Source organism: Mytilus trossulus, chromosome 6 (genome assembly GCF_036588685.1).
Source record: "Mytilus trossulus isolate FHL-02 chromosome 6, PNRI_Mtr1.1.1.hap1, whole genome shotgun sequence".
NCBI classification, from domain to species: Eukaryota; Metazoa; Mollusca; class Bivalvia; order Mytilida; family Mytilidae; genus Mytilus; species Mytilus trossulus.
The window spans coordinates 67,388,895-67,406,938 of record NC_086378.1 but is presented as its reverse complement, the minus strand read 5'-3'; the positions used below and the strand labels follow the sequence as shown (position 1 = coordinate 67,406,938).

General features: G+C 30.6%; 1 long non-coding RNA gene across 5 annotated transcripts; it reads right to left on the bottom strand.

The window, feature by feature from the left end:
* Positions 1-2,826: 2,826 nt before the first annotated feature.
* LOC134721719 (uncharacterized) lies at positions 2,827-17,372 on the bottom strand. 5 transcript variants are annotated; one of them, XR_010107912.1, is made up of 9 exons: positions 17,014-17,364; positions 16,434-16,531; positions 12,737-12,931; positions 11,480-11,554; positions 9,936-10,026; positions 7,515-7,549; positions 6,581-6,653; positions 4,389-4,506; positions 2,827-3,202 (listed from the first exon to the last, which is right to left on the bottom strand). It is a non-coding gene; the product is annotated as an uncharacterized LOC134721719 (long non-coding RNA). The 5 variants fall into 5 exon arrangements; XR_010107916.1 differs by having other exon boundaries at positions 3,123-3,202; positions 6,564-6,653; positions 17,014-17,372; XR_010107913.1 differs by lacking the exon at positions 16,434-16,531 and having other exon boundaries at positions 17,014-17,358.
* Positions 17,373-18,044: the final 672 nt, after the last annotated feature.

Genomic DNA, 18,044 nt, shown 5'->3' with positions numbered 1-18,044 from the left:
AACTTTATATAGGGTTCATACCCATCGAATAACTCTGTCTCATCAGTGTATGAACGTTATATAGGGTCCATACCTATCATGTGTGAACGTTGTTATAGTGTTTATGTATTTTGTATAACTGTGTCTCATTGGTTTTTTTTATCGTTGTAGGGTCTACATATCCATCTTATAACTCTGTCTCATGTTTGTTTTACGTCCAGTGACAAATATTTCATTCATGTTCAGGACGAGATCATATTATCGATGAATACAATAGTTAGGTTATTCAACCGCTAGTCTCTGTCCGTTCAATAAACGATTTAAATCCAGTGGCAAATATTCCAATCATGCATATAAACTGTGTTTAAGAACCATTATGTATACATCTATGAACCACAGGCAATACTTACAGAATGTATATGAGAACCAAAGACAATGCTTACAGACTATATCTCAGAACCATGCACAGTACTTACAGACTATATCTAAGAACCAGACTATACTTACAGACTGTATCTCAGAACCATAGACTTACAGACTGTACATAAGAACCACAGACAATACTTACAGACTACATCCAAGAACCACAGACAATGCTTAGACTATATCTAAGAACCATGGACTATACTTACAGACTGTATCTAAGAACCACAGACAATAAAAACAGACTATTTAAGTACCACAGATAATATGTACAGACTGTATATAAGAACCATAGACTATACGTACAGACTGTACCTAAGAACCACAGAAAATACTTACAGATTACATCAAAGAACCACAGACAATACTTACAGACTATATATAAGAACTGCAGACAGTACCTACAGACTGTTTCTAGAAATCTCATTTGCCTTATATATTTTAACATCTAAAGTTAACTAATTGTCTTATGTACATGCCTTAAATATTTCATTATCTATATTTTACTAATGGTCTATGTACATTTGTCTTACATTGTCCATCTTTAACTAACCATTGATTTTATGAGTTTTATAGATTAAGGTTTCACTGCAAGTATCACAGACAATTCACATTTCAGATAAATTCTGACCGACATTCATGAATCATGAAAATTAGACCAAGGTTAGATGAAACCTGCCAGACTGATACATGTATGTACCCCTTTCAATCATTACATATACAACATATAGTTGACCTACTACTTCCAGTATTTTAGAAATGGAACTAATCACACAACTTTCAACATAAAATGAGGTAAAGGTCAGAAAAAACCCTGTATAACTGAAATGTACACATAGCAAGGAATCAATATACCAAATATAGTTATCCATCCTATTATTCATAGTATATACTAAATTTAAATGACAAACATATAAGCAGATGCTGAACCATTAAAATGAGGTTGAGGACATGGACATGGACATGGACATTTAACAGAGAAAAAAATCTTAACATATGGTATCTGCAGCATCCAAGTCTTCTAACTTTTGAGATATAAAATTTATATTTCAGAAAAATTATCCTGTAACATGAAAAATTTATGGTCATTTATCATAATTTAAAACCATTACATATTGCTTGGAATGTATCTAATAACCACAGAAACAGCATACACACTATGTTTGAATATTGGAAAATACATTCAGACAAGATCTTTGAAAAAGACATAACATACTGACGATATCTAAGAATCACAGACAATTCATACATGTATACATGTAGATCATTTCTAAGAAACCCATATAATTCACACAGATTGTATCCTGATCTAGTTTTACTTGGTGGGAATAGTAAAGTTATCATTTAATAATAAAATCATTTCACATATGCTAAGTCTGATTCAGGCATTTTATTACACTCAATTGAGTCAATTCTTTGTGTAAACAGGAAATGTGACTTTGATTATGACAGTATAATCCTGTTGAAGCAATTGTCTCTCTCGTTTTCTTTCTTTTCCTCCATTATTTTCTTTAAGATGCAAATTATATTTAAAAGCCATATCAATTATTGGAACAGGTTTCCTTTTTGAAGAAGACGTTTCTAAGTTGAAAAACTTGTGGCTAATCCATTTGTAATTTTTGAACAATAAAATACTAGCTTTTCTTTTAATATACATATTGGATAAAATCAAATCAATCAAAACAAGTATAATTATTTTTTTTTTTTTATTATCATAAAACTTTCAATTTTTCCTAATTTGCATACAGTTAATATATTTTTCATGCATAACATTAAAGTATATAACAAAAGAGACAAACATGTAACCAATTAAATCATATATAAAAAAGAGGTCACAATGTGGTTTGGAGAGATTTTTTTTTATAGAAAGTCTAATTCAATCGACATTTTTAGAAACATTCTATTCTATTATAGAGCAAACAAATTTATTATCAATTGATAAATTGTGACTTTTGGACTTTCTGTCTTGTAATTCTTTTGACTTATTTCTGTTTTTCAACACATAATGTCAACAATCAATGAGCATAACATGTGAATAGTCAATTCCAGTTTAAATATTCATTATATTTGAAGTAAAATTATTTGTTAACTTATCATAATCATTATGTCTGTCTTTCTGTATTCCCAACATTTAACACTTGCATTGTTAGGTATAATAAAACAGATGATAAAGCATCCTCTATGCAATGAAGAAAGTTCCCAATGAAAACTGAGATTTAGAGCATACCTGAATTTTACCAGAAGAATCACTGGAGTGATACTTTCCAAAGTAGTTTTGTATGGAGTCTTCATACATATTTTTTTCTTTTGAAATTCATATTTAATGTGTGCCAAGATTATTTAATCGTTATCTAGAGAGGCATCCATTGTTGACAGGCCTTATAGAAAATATATTTTACAAAACCAAAAATAATTGGAGGGGGGGGAGAATAATACTACACATATCAAAGAATCAAGAAGTAAAATACACAGTTCATAACTACAAGGTATTCAAGTATGACATCTTAATATTATAAAATACAAAACCCAAAGAAAGTAACCTTACTAAAAACTTAAAATAGTTGTCAATGCTACTCAAGTAGGAAAAGGTATAAAAAAAACGTCTCAAACGTATTTAAAAATGAGTAAAACGTAATTACAAAACAGATATATCAGAAAAATACAATTCCTGAATTTAACATTAGTCTATCATAGTGATAAAATATAAAACAAAAACTCATAACTAAGTGCAATAATAGTCTTCTCTGTTCTTTAAAATTGTTGACACTTATATGGCAAGCTCTAAGAAGTCTTCATAAACCTAAAATAAAATTACTTTCATGTAAAATTCACAAAATCTGGTTTAATTTTTGAAATAAACATTTTGAAAGAAAAAAAAAGTTTGAACTATTTATATTACATTTCCACAAGATGACTGGCTTTCCCAGTGATATATCAAACTCAAGTTGGTATGGTGTCTTTTTCTAATCTTCTGGTTTGGACATGTCGCAAAAAATACCTTTTTTTGGTTTAAAAATATTTTACCAAATATAATTTATTATACGACTGGAAAATCTTTGGCTTGCAAGGTAGATCCAACTATCAAAACATTTAAGTGTTATCAAGCATATTTAAATTTAATTAAAAAAATACCCTTTTATAATAAAGGGCAGATAATTACATTGATTTGATAGGACAATTTGTGTTTAGTTCTAATGGACAGACAGACTGACAGGGTGAGATCTATATTCACCTCAAAAACTCAATAAGTTGGATACGGACACGATTATATCAAGGCAAGAGGTTTAAAACAATAATCTTCAATAAATTTAGTATACAGTACAATGTAACAATTATATCAGAATTATTTATTTTTGATTTTGTATCTGGAAAATTAAAACTATACCAGTAAAGTCTCTTCTCGTTTTGAAATTTAAAGGAAACCAAACTAAAAAATACTGTGAGAAGGCAGTAAAGGTAGATTTTTTGTTCATGTCCATTTTGAATTGATCAAATGTTTTATTAATCCCAGGGAAACTGTTTGGAGCAGCATATCCAGTCTGCCTTACTTCACCAGAGTACTAAGCAGATTTTCCATTGGTCAATAAAACATTAAATCTCCATGAAAATATGTAAAAAAAAAAAAGTAAAAATACAAAAATACTGAACTCCGAGGAAAATTCAAAAAGGAAAATCAAAAATCAAAATGGCAAAATCAAAAGTCCAAACACATCAAACGAATGGATAACAACTGTCATATTCCTGACTTGGTACAGGCATTTTCTAATGTAGAAAATGGTGGATTGAACCTGGTTTTATAGCTAGCTTAACTTCTCACTTGTATGACAGTCACAAGATGAATTGAAACATTTTCCAATATGCCTTAATAAAATGGATTTTAATGAAGTTGTTATATGCATATGTCTCATATTGAAAGTTTTTTTTCAGATCAAATAATCCTAGATAAATTTCAGTTTTAAAAAATATTTTTTTTGGGCGATTGATACCATTGTAGGTCCTGGATTTCTTTCAATATCACCATACAGCAACTGATCCCTTTAATCTTCACTGTTGTTAGGGTAGATGTTCTTTTGGTTAAAATACTACTCACAACTTCATTACACTCTGAAACAATATACACATAGATATATATTTATATCAATAGATAAAGAAAAGAGATAAAGAGTTTTAAGTTGCAATATATACACACTCTTTAACTTGATTGACTTTCTCAGATCTTTTTTTTTTTAAAACTTAAGTTTGCTTTAACAAGTTAAAAGTACATAAAGAGTGGATGATGAACTGCAATAATTTATATAATATAACATGCACTTCAATCACCATGTTTGAGATTTTTTTTATAGGTCCGGTAAGGGCCGATTTTGGCCTCAAATTTCAGGTTCATCTGACGAAAGATTTTTACCACTTTTTAAAAACTATTTCATTTGAATTAATAGTTTTTGTGAAAGATTTCAACTGATTTAGTCATTAAAAACGTTCCAATTCAAGCTCAAATCACGGGGGGGTCTCAACGTGGGATTTTGGGTACAGGTGTGCAGCTGGGATTTTAAAAACACCCCCCATTCATATATTGAATAATTGTGAAATCCCTACCTATACATATATTTCACAGCGAAATCATAACCCATTCATATATTTATGACCCATTGATATATCACAATCGGTCAATTACTACCTATTGATATATTTCCTCGATAAAATTGCACCCCATTGATATATTTGACGGATCAAAAAAGGGACCCATTCCAGCGGCACATATGTATATACCTTTATAAAGGAAGAGACCCCCCCGTGGCTCAAATATGAAAAATCTACCAAATATGCTGAAAAATGTCACCTTTTCAGATGTTTTTTGTCAAAAATGAAAGTGGCCGCATCCGTGTTCATCCTCAACCTTTATATATGTTTTGTATTATCATAAAATACAACTTACATTTTTATATAAAGGATGAACACGAATGCGGCCACTTTCGCTTTAGATGAAAACCGTCTAAAATTTGACTAAAATGCTAGAATTGTTAAGATTTCAGTGGTGCTAGTACCTGATGTATGTGCATTGATATGTCAAGAACAGCCAGTATTTATGTTGCAGATGCATTCTACTGTCCAATAAATAACTGAAAGTTTACATTTCAACAATTTTGTAAAACTGCTATAGTTTTGGGCCAAAAAGGGGTCTTAAACTATCAACAAATTTTGTTTGTGCAAATGTGAATAATTCCTCAAACTGAATTTAAAATATAAGTCTGTTGTCAGATTGAAAATGGTGACATTTTGTTTTAAAAAAATATTGTTATTTACCAGGGCTTCCAAAAAATATTTGAGCCAGCCGGACATTTTGTGTCTTGTACCATGTATACAGATCTCTTAAGACTATGTAACAAAAGACAACCATGGTAATCAGTTGGCCATCATATAACCAATGATTGACAATTAAAAAAAAACAGATATCAAACTTTACTTTGAAATAAATTCAATGTTCTGGCGTAAAGTGCTAAACTGACAGTTCATCATTTGAAGTGAGCAACATCAGTGTATTGAATTCTGCCTTAGACTCTTTATTTGTGCAAAAAAACATTATCAAAAACTATATTTTCATTTTGAAAAACATATTTTGGTAATACATGTACCAGATGTTGACTTGACAATGATAAAACATGGACCAGATATGGATACGTAAAATCGCATTTATAAAGCACGATTGAGTAAAAGAAGCTCTTTCCACATTATTTCATCATCAAAATACTAGAAATGAAAGTTAGATAAACGTATCAATGATAATTTTAATAGCATTTTTGATGAGCATTGATAGATTATTAAATTTCCCACCTGCACACATACTGACAAGATCAAACGTTGTTTTAATGACCTTTTAAATTTTTTTTATCAAATCATATTTATAAAACATTTACTAACATATTTCTAATAACTTTAATCTTTTTGAAAAAAGAAATTAGATGTAAACAGCTGACATGTAGGAACTTCCAAATGTTTTGGTGAATTGTATTAATATGACCGTCTCTTAAGAAAGCTGAAAAGTAGATGAAGGTATCATGCTTATCCCAGACATACAATGTCTGGACAAATTTCATGTGTAAGGAATATATGACCGTTTTAGAAGCCATGTTATTTATTGTTTCCAATTAAAAAAAAATGTTAACTTGTTATTATACACTACCAAATGCTCTATGTGTATCAATCTCGTCACAGAAACTCCTCTCTTCCTCAACAGCAATTTCTTTATTCCGTATCTAATAAAAAGAAAATCGTATTGAATTAACCACCCACTCTACATAATTTTTTTATATGATGTATTGAAAACAAATGAATTAAATGCTTGTTGAAAACTGTATGTATTTTTGTTCCACAGTTCAAATTCACGTTAGGCAAATAAAGATCCAAATTTTCATTCTTTTGATCAAAATGTTTTTGTAATTTTCTTAAACTGCAAATATAGGCAAGTACATTGGGTGCAACAAACTACCTGTGGGATAGTTTTAATCCGTAAATGGAAGGTCATGGACTTAGAACCAACCTAAATTTGAACCCCTGTATTCTAGTGTAGATCAATTTTCCTTAAGTTCAAATTTAAATAACACCATACAGCAGAATTAAATCCATATTAATCAAAGATGTTCACTAGTCAAGTTTTTAAATTTTGTCAGATTTCGTAATTCCTCTATAGTTCTATCCAATTGAAGACAAAAATGCAACATTCATTTTTCTTTTCAGAATCTTTAACATTCTGGAAAGAAGTCATTTGTACAAATTTTGAATTCTTGTAATTTTAGCTTCCTAGAATTTTGTAATTATTATAGTGTTTGGAAAGTAAGACTTGTCAATGATTAAGATATCGAAATTCAAGAGATAATTTTCCCCACAAATTTTCAATAGCCTATATCTCATGATATATCTCAAACAAACAAAAAAAGCACAAACAAGACAGTTATCAATTGTTTTTTGCTCTTTTGTTCTTTATTAATCACATATCAATATTTACCAGTTTGATGAAAAGCTTGATATTTTGAAAAGGAGATGAAAACATCCTTTAAGTAATTTACCATATTTTCAAATGGTGTGATGAATTCTGAATGTGTATATATATAACTAACCCGAAATGTAGAATATCTGACTGTCTGAATGTTGCCTACAAAAAAAAATGAAGGCATAAGCATATAAATTCTTATTTATTTTTTGCTTATAAGAATAAACCAGATGCTCCGCAGGGCGTAGCTTTATACGACCGCAGAGGTTGAACCCTGAACGGTTGGGGCAAGTATGGACACAACATTCAAGCTGGATTCCGCTCTAAATTTGGATTGTGATTAAATAGTTGACACAGTATAGGTTTCTGACACAGAATGAATGTATTCAAATGAACTTAAAATTTTTGTTTTCTCTTAGAGCAATTCACTATGCTGTTGAATATTAATCCTCTCAAAAAAATGTTTGAAGAAATTTTCTTTTTATTTATGAAATTTCAAATAAAAAATTGAACCCAATTTTTTATTCACATCCCCCTTTCCCTTATTCCAAAACTAATTTCAATTAAAATATTCTAATGGAGTTTGCAACAATTACTACTCATTTAAATACATCATAAAATATTAAGATGTAAAAAAACTGCTTGTTATCACTGAATGGTAAAGATTATTTAAATTTATCAGTTGGTAGTAAAAAGTGAATATACATTGTATATTGTATATAACAAAGATTTAAGTTGATTCTGGACAAAGAAAGATAACTCCAATTAAAAAAAATTCTTGCAGATATTTCTTGCTTACTATACTGGACAAAGAAAGATAACTCTTAATTAAAAAAAAATTTGCTATTTCACAATATTGTGAAATTAGATATTTCTTGCCATTGCACAATACTGTGCAATTGAAAAGACTTGCTATTGCACAATACTTAATATAATAATTTTAGATCCTGATTTGGACCAACTTGAAAACTGGGCCCATAATCAAAAATCTAAGTACATGTTTAGATTCAGCTTATCAAAGAGGCCCAAGAATTTAATTTTTGTTAAAATCAAACTTAGTTTATTTTTGGACCCTTTGCACTTTAATTAAGACCAATTTTAAAACTGGGCCAAAAATTAAGAATCTACATACACAGTTAGATTTGGCATATCAAAGAACCCCAATTATTCAATTTTTGATGAAATCAAACAATGTTTAATTTTGGACCTCGATTTGGGCCAACTTGAAAACTGGGCCAATAATCAAAAATCTAAGTACATTTTTAGATTCAGCATATCAAAGAACCCCAAGGTTGCAATTTTTGTTAAAATCAAACTAAGTTTAATTTTGGACCCTTTGGACCTTAATGTAGACCAATTTAAAAACGGGACCAAATATTAAGAATCTGCATAGACAGTAAGATTCGGCATATTAAAGAACCCCAATTATTCAATTTTTATGAAATCAAACAAAGTTTAATTTTAGACCCTTTGGGCCCCTTTTTCCTTAACTGTTGGGACCAAAACTCCCAAAATCAATACCAACCTTCCTTTTATAGTCATAAACCTTATGTTTAAATTTCATAGATTTCTATTTACTTATACTAACGCTATGGTGCGAAAACCAAGAAAAATGCTTATTTGGGTCCCTTTTCGGCCCCTAATTCCTAAACTGTTGGGACCGAAACTCCTAAAATCAATACCAACCTTCCTTTTGTGGTCATAAACATTGTGTTTAAATTTCATTGATTTCTTTTCACTTAAACTAAAGTTATTGTGCGAAAACCAAGAATAATGCTTATTTGGGCCCTTTTATGGCCCCTAATTCCTAAACTGTTGAAACCAAAACTCCCAAAATCAATCCCAACCTTTCTTATGTGGTCATAAACCTTGTGTCAACATTTCATAGATTTCTATTAACTTAAACTAAAGTTATAGTGCGAAAACCAAGAAAATGCTTATTTGGGCCCTTTTTGGCCCCTAATTCCTAAAATGTTGGGACCAAAACTCCCAAATTCAATACCAGCCTTCCTTTTATGGTCATAAACCTTGTGTTAAAATTTCATAGATTTCTATTCACTTTTACTAAAGTTAGAGTGCGAAAACTAAAAGTATTCGGACGACGACGACGACGACGACGACGACGCCAACGTGATAGCAATATACGACGAAATTTTTTTCAAAATTTGCGGTCGTATAAAAATGCACATTGAGACCTATTGGTGGCCTTGGGCTGTTATCTTCTCTTTGGTTGGGTTGTTGTCTCGTTGACACATTCCATTCTTTATTGTAAGTTGATCATTCAATAAATGTGATAAGCCTTAGAAAATTAAATCTATTTTTTCATGTTTGTAGCTAGCTGTTGTCTGTTTCTCACATTAAGAAATATGTCTTGCATTACACTGCATATATAGTTAAATAAATGCATTCAAGATACATTGTAATGGAGTCTAAATATATTCTTTATGTGATTTTGGAAGCAACACTATTAATGGATGGAAATGCAGAGATCTGATATTTATGCAGTTCAATATATATATTCATATATATCAGCCATATACAACAATACCTGATAAATACTATGTAAACCTTTGTTTGTTAGGATGACAGCCACATCCTCAGTGAACTCAAACACTAGATCACTCATCTATACCCTGTTTCTAAAAAATAAATAATGCAATGTATCAAATATGAGATGAAGGTACTAAAACATTCAACAGTTTTAAACTAAAAGATAAGGAATTACAGTAGTTGTACAATTATTAAGTAATTTTGTTGGTAGTTATTTTTTACGGCTCATGTGTAAGTGAGTCTTCTTCAAAATTATATCAATGTATTATCATGTGATGTAAAATATATATGTTGTGTCCAAAAGTAATTTATGAACAGGAGTTTCTTCTCCACGGCAATCACTGCTTTATTATATAGAGAGTCTCCATCGGCGAGAAAATTACTGTCCTATCCCCAAGTACTCTTATTAAATTAAAGTCTTAGATGACTAACAAGTTTGTCTGACGACTGAAACCATATCCGTACGCCTTTATTTTTCGTTTTTCTCCTAAATAACCCAAACTGAATGAAAAAGAATAGATGACAAATGCCACTATGCATAATACCTATAGAACACAGAGGCATGAGGATTAATTTATTGTGGAAGGAAGAGAAGCTACACACAGAATGAGGTCTTCTCGTTTAATAGTATAGACTATAGATGCCAACTCAAACCTTTTTGTATTTTTTTCTGGAGAAGCCCTTTGTAAATTTTATTACAAATAAAATAATTCATAATGGAGCAAAAGAAAAGATAAACACATAAAGAGTAATGCATCAATGACCAACCCTGATATTTATAAGTTAAGAATTAAGAATAAAGTTTGAATTTTCGCGGATTAGTTATTTAACATTCAATATTTAGGAATCAAAATACAGCATTTCTTTTTTCATCAAAGATTATATAAGCACTTTATTTTTCGAAAATGTATAGACGTTCAAACATTTGCCATGCATGAAGCTGGTGTAAAACGAATTTATGGTATAATATCGTTAATTCTTATATTATTATAAATGGTCATTTGTAGTCATACTATTCAAAATAATATGAAAACTGTTTTTTCTTTCTTTTTTCTACCAATCTCATCTGAAGGCACTCTGTCAATGTGAATTTGTTCCACCTAACAGAAGTTCCAGTTGAAACTTTATTATAAACAATGTCATAATACCTGTACCTGTTGGAACAAATATTTGATACTATTTATTCCGTTAGGAACACCTACTGTAATATAGGGTTATTGCATGAATATTGGGGAATATTGTCCCGAGTAGAATTTTAGATTGCACGAGCTTGTGAGTGCAATATATGATCTACGAGGGACAATATTCCCCAATATTCATGCAATAACCTTTTTATTGTATAGCAATATAATATTTGAAAGTAAATATTGGTTTGAACTAAGTTTTTGTCTTTGATGACGTCATGAATTTTGAAGATTTATTGCACTAGTGCAATAATGGAATTTATTGCACGCTAACTTTTGGTTACTTTCTGTGGGAAATATTATATTGCTATACAATAATAGTTCTTCTTGTGGAAATAATATTCCAGAATAGTTTTACCATTGGGAACTTATATTCTGTAACAACACTCCTCCTTTTGGCAGGGGCTCCCATTGATTTCTTCATTTCTATACACTGTAAACAAAATTCCAATAAAATGAATTTTATTAACCAATAACAAAAATATGATATATTTTATTTTTAAGATATAATTATTCATTCATGTGAGATGTGGGGAAAACTATTTTTATATTTTTTGGGTGTATCTCTTTAACATTTTTGAAGGATGATTGCTTATAGAATTGTATACAGTATTGTTGATTCGATCATCTTTATGTTGTTCATCTGAGTCTGAGTGTCATGTAATAAAAATGTAATCTCTACACAAAGTATGTTTATTTTCCATAGAAACAGATAGCCTTTTGAAATACTGAGGATGGCTTGTAATTTAATTATCATCATGATCATTAAATTCATAGACAACACTGTGAGTGTCATTTTAAACTTAAAGAGAGATAGTAACTAAAACTATAGCACTTATATGTAAAAGACCTCTTCTGCTGCAAATTTCATTAAGAGTGGTCTTTTTGGGGCAGCTGTAGAGGCAATATTTGTTCTGGCAATTTGCAAGTTTATTTTATTTGTCTACATGATTAATTTTCTTATGCTTGATTTGTTCAGAACAGTATACTCTACAGTGTATCCCGTTTTATTTTAGAAAAATGAACAATGTCACTCTCATGAAAGAATTTTATGTGTGCATGACTTTCCAACATACATGTATATGGCCTCTTATAAATAATTATCACATAACTTTTTCAAATTCTGCAATCAAAATACCGGGACCCTTCCTGATGCAATGTATAACTAAGTTTGGGTACATCTATGCTTTGTTTATTAAATGTAAAGTAAATGTAAAAATTTTGATTACAAAATCAGACGCCACAACCATTTTAAGATTCACTCACTGTATATATATATTATATATATGACTGTATATATAATTCTTAAGAAATTAGAGAAAAATGTTATTTTTGTTACTTGCAATTGGTCTTTCATATCTTGCCCTTCATAACTCGACTATCCTAACTCACCTATACACCTCGCTGATAAGGAGCCCTATGTTTTACTGTGTAATGTCATCAATTTCAGCAGATCTAAGGGGTTGCACTTGCAAAAATTACAGATGGATGATATAGGGATTTCTATGTATCTCCCAAAACTTTGTTTGTAGGGACTAGGGGATATAAAAAAAAAGTCACATTCAACTGGAATATATTCCATTCATTCTTATAATAATAGACATCATTTTCATACCTTTATATCAAAGGTGGTCTCAGTTTGGTCTCCTGTTACATGCATAGCAAGTCTCACCACTTCAGCATAGGTCATCTTTGATTAAGTTTTAGCCCCAGGTATGCACAGTATTCTAACAGGGTCTTCCATCATTAACATTGGTACAACTTGCTTCAGGTTGGAATATCCTCAAATTAAAATGCTTTTCAACCTTTTCTGAAGTTTGTAAATCATATATATAAATAAATATAATCCGTAAAAAAAAGTTTTTTAGATCCACCATAGATTTGGATATTTTTCCATTTTATAATAATGGAGCATAAATAATTGCAACTCAAGACCAGAAACAGTGAAAAAAGTCAAATTTGAACTTAATCTGTGTTTTGTTGTAATAAGCAGTGTATAAGTTTTATAACATTTGTTGAGACAAATTAAAGTTAGAGACTAGAAAAGAGGTTTAGCAATTGGTGCGAGGACACAGTTATTGTCCTTTGATGTTCGTTGTCTACATATATATATTCCCTAGTGTGAACAGTGTATTACTTGCCAATTTTTTTCATACCCTTTTCTAATTTATTTCTTGACATTTTATGCATGAAATATTAAGTAAGGGGATGAAATTACATGATAAAAAATTTGGGTGCTGAATTTTTATGTTAAGTAGTGATTTGGTCCAGTGGAAAAGGGAAAAAATTAGTATGTCTGAAGCTGTCAAACTGAATTTTAGACACCCTTAACACAGAATTGTCAACATTTTGAGTTAGAGAGCTGGTAGAAGTTTCTATAATTTTGCTTTATTTGTCCCAATAGTAGTACACTACACTGTAAAATCTTTTTGAGATTGAACAAGTGCGATTTTTTTTAATTTGAATGTACAATGTATTGTCTAAAAGAAAATGCACTACGAAATAACTCTTCTCTGGCCTAAGAGATGAAATCAGTAAATGTAGATTCTGTACTTTGGCAACTTCCCTGAATGGTTTACTGGTCTCAATAAAAGTAAAGAATTTAAATCTGTGTTTGATAGAAATTCTGTCATTTTACGGCTAAATAAGCAGTTTAAAGCAGTTTCCATGTTTATGGGTTACAGGCATGCTGACTTTTTATTTGAAGGCTTTTTATGTTTTGATATTTGTGTTTCTGTGCTCAATTCAAATTCTATTACCCATTAGGTGAACTCCGAAATCTAGAGAAAAGTAGATTATCACAGAAAAATGTGCAAAATATGTTTTATTCATGGCCCTGGTTAAACGGCCTGTTTCATGTACATTGTATGTGAAATGTGAAGAGCTTTGTACATAAAATCTGTAGTCCATCATAAATATTTCACTAAATCTATAAAAAAGCAGTCTTCTTTAGAATAGTTAATTAGTGGTTCAAATATATATGCCAATTTAGACTAAAACTGCAGGCAAGTTTTCCTTGAAAAGTGAAAAAAAACTGTGCATTAGACCATGCTGTCTGCAAAAAAAGTTGAATGCAAGAGTATTTGTGCAATTAGACTTCTTGTATCATAACATCCTAGCATAGAAATGAACAAAAAATAACAAATTTCAATTTCTCATAGCTTCTGTATGAATTTTTATATGTATTAAAATATGTGCTACCGCCTAAATCGACTCTAAATAATCTTTAATCTTACATTTTATACTCATAATTATGTGGAATGCTTTTTGTAACTTTTCTTTACATTTAAAGTACATTTAATACATATGGAAGAATAATTTATGGTAAAAAAACTTCAAAAACTTGAAATTGGGTGAAAAAATTGCATGTTTATGTGACAACAGTAAAAGTTAGAGACCACTTTTACCAGCAGGCAGCTGCAGTGGTCTGGGAACAATGTATTTTAATAGGAAATGAATCTGATAGACTCTTCAGTATAATGTTGACAAAATCTTGGACTCCACGGTCCACGAGACTTCCAAGACTTGGAGATTAATGGATTTTGGTGGCGTATTCTTATAGAAAAAAATGTTGGAACTGCTGAGGCTATACATTGACCACATAGTTCTAAAGTTTTATCATAAAATTAATTAGATATATTTTGTCATATAAAATGTCCAAAATAAGTATGATTTATAAAAAGTTCTATAATGTTTTTGAATTTGGACTGCAATCAGCACCGTTTTTTAATTACCCTGTTTGCATTCTGTGATAAAATGAATGTGATAATAACAAATTTAAAGTGACATACTATAAGTTTGATACGCTGGCATCACTAGTTTGAAAGCCATTTTATTGATATCATCGGAAATAATTAAGATAATAGTGAATATGTTTTTTAACACATGTTTGGTACCGTATTGTATCTTTATTACCTATGTATGGAACGACATTAAATCACTGATTATCAGCTACAATTAGTTAGTGTCTAGTCCCGCCAATATATATGTATTTTTATGGGATGCATAAAAAAGTTATATTTATATTTATTTATTCATTCTGTCTTTGGATTCAGGTTCCAGATATTTTTTAAAATTCTATCCATTTATATGAGAGGGGGTAGAAGGGGTCCTGATCCTGAAATCCCGGGCTAAAATATACCTCATCCCGAAATCCCGGGCTTAAAAACACGAAATCCTGAGGTCCCGAAATTCGAAAAAAGGAATTCCCGGATCCTGAAAGGGTCAATCCCAAAATCCCGAGGTTAAAAACACCCGATCCCGGAGTCCTGATAAAGGTCCTATCCCCCCTCTTATACATATGGTTTGATTGGTGATTAATTCAGTGGTAAAAAAAATCACACCAGACACATTATCTAATTCATGAATAGACTAAAAAAATACAAAATTGTGGCAAAATATTTTTTATAGACCAGATCACGGCACTTGTTTCTATCCATGCGAAGACCCACTATCAAACGAATCCGGATCCGTACGCCCTAATTCACGTTCGCCCTAGTACCCATTCGCCCTGATACCTGTTCGCCCAGGGTCCATTCGCCCTGATACCTGTTCGCCCAGGGTCCATTCGCCCTGATTTTTATTTTTTACTAATTGTTGTCTAGTGGCATAATTTTAAGTATTTGAAGTTTGTTGAAAAAATCACCGAATATTGATATTGCCGCAATCAATTTCATCATTTTCCCTTTGATTGCAGTAGAATACTGGAATACAGTGTATTTATCTTTGTTGATATTTGTTAACAAAATAATTGTATTCAGTCATTTACTGATGTATGCAGTATAACTTAGACTAGTCTCAAAGTATTTTAATGAATGAACTTGTAAATCCGTTTTACAGTTCGTACATTTTTTTTTTAATTAATTTCAAGCTGAATATATTATCAAAAGAAATTTGTTTTTTATATTATAAATCCATCAAAAGACAGGTATCACAATTAGCAGTGATCCGAATTATTTTGTCATAAAACAATAAATTAATGACCCTTAACAAGCCATAAACTTTTAGATATTTCCATGTTTCCATAAATTTCAAGAATATATACCATAGAAATATATCTGATTAAGTTTATTCAACTTCAATGCCCTGAATATTAATATTTTTTAGTAGGGCGAACGGACTCTAAGGGCGAACGAACTCAGGGCAAACGGACCCAGGGCGAACATGTTACTAGGGCGAACGGTCCCGATACCCTATCAAACGGTATATTTACGTAAATATATTTGACAGTGGGTCTTCCCATGGATAGAAACAAGTGCCTGTGGACCAGATACATAACCCAAGACGGAAATAGATTGCCACTAAATACTGACCTCTATAGAGAAACGATTCAGTTCTTAAACTTCTTCTGTAATGAAAAATCTAGTGCTCTAGCAGGTCCGTGGTGATTTAAGTTGACAAGCCGAAGTCCCTGTAGTTTAATTTAATCTATTAATTCTAGAACTGAATTTGCTTACTTTTTTATGTAACAATTTTTAAAAATATTGCTAACTTGCAATAGGTACTACATATCTGCATGTTTATATATTTTAACAGCGTATATTACCATTTCAAAAGAGAGAAAAAAAGAAACTTTTTTTCGTTTTTGTATTCATGTGTATACCTTTGCTACCTCAAACGTAGAGAGCTCAAATAAAAATATAAAATGGAGTCAAAAGCGGAATAATTCCGGAGTACATCTTTTCAATGAAAATCTCTATGTACACGTTGGCGTTTATGTACGATGTTTTTTTACTTTTGCAAGCACATCATACACCGTTCAAGTTTATGTTCGCTTGATGTCTTCAATGAAATTGAAGGATACGGCGTTGCAAACAACACTGATGTAAAACCCGGAGTACATCGGGAAAACTTGTGTCGTTTACTGAACATTTCTTAAAATGATTTCATTACCCTCAATATAATTTCCAGCTGATTACTATGACCAATCTGAATGTCATCTGAATGTCATCTGGATATTTCTGTTTTGTTTCATGGACTTATAAAAATAAATAAGATCTTTGAAAATAATTTTCTGTAACAAAGATGGCGAAGATAGCAATGATGTCAGGAGGATCAATAATGATCAGCGATTGGTTTATTTTTTTAAAATTTGTTATCAGTACTAAAAGATTTTGTTAGACCGTACTTGCTAGACTTCAAAGCACTATGGTATTATATGTTAACGTTAGCGATTGGTTGATCGCACTGTTAAGTTTTTGTTAACGATATTATCAGAAATTTGTTAGACCGCACGGTCTCACGGTCTTACTTTGTTAGTTATATAAGAAGACTAAAAAACCTAATATATTTCTTATATTAAAAGATAAAAAGTATAGGATGGGGTGTTTAAATTGCAAATGTGTACGTATATGAGCGTTTTTCAATAAAAGCGTAACTTTCAGACCTAAAAATAAAGTGAAAATCAACTTGTCTAAAATTTAATTTTAAGAGTTATTTTGAATACCTCTATAATAGACCTGTTTGTAAACAAAAAGTGCAATCTTAAATACTCTTTAAAGTGATATTATTTTCATAATTTGTGTACTGTTTCGTAGGGGACTTTTTTCCCCTACGAAACTTCTTCTAAACACACATATTTTTTGCAATTTTAAATATTTCCTATAATAGACATTCCAGTTTGTTTACTTTAAATACTAGAAAAATCTCAGTTTATCTGAGTTGGAAAACCATTTTTATCGATAAAGATTTATTTAGACAGTACTTCACATATGAAGGTACAACTCATGTTTAGTAGACATTTTGATGCGTTTCGTAGTGGACAAACCCGTTTCGTAGTGGACAAAAAGTTTCGTAGTTGACATCAACCCTATTATATGTTAATAAAAACATAATGAAAATTACATGAAACTAACCCTTGTTATTTGTTTTGCACGAAAATAATTGAAAAAAGATTAAAAAAAAGAATCCATGGTAGTGGTAGT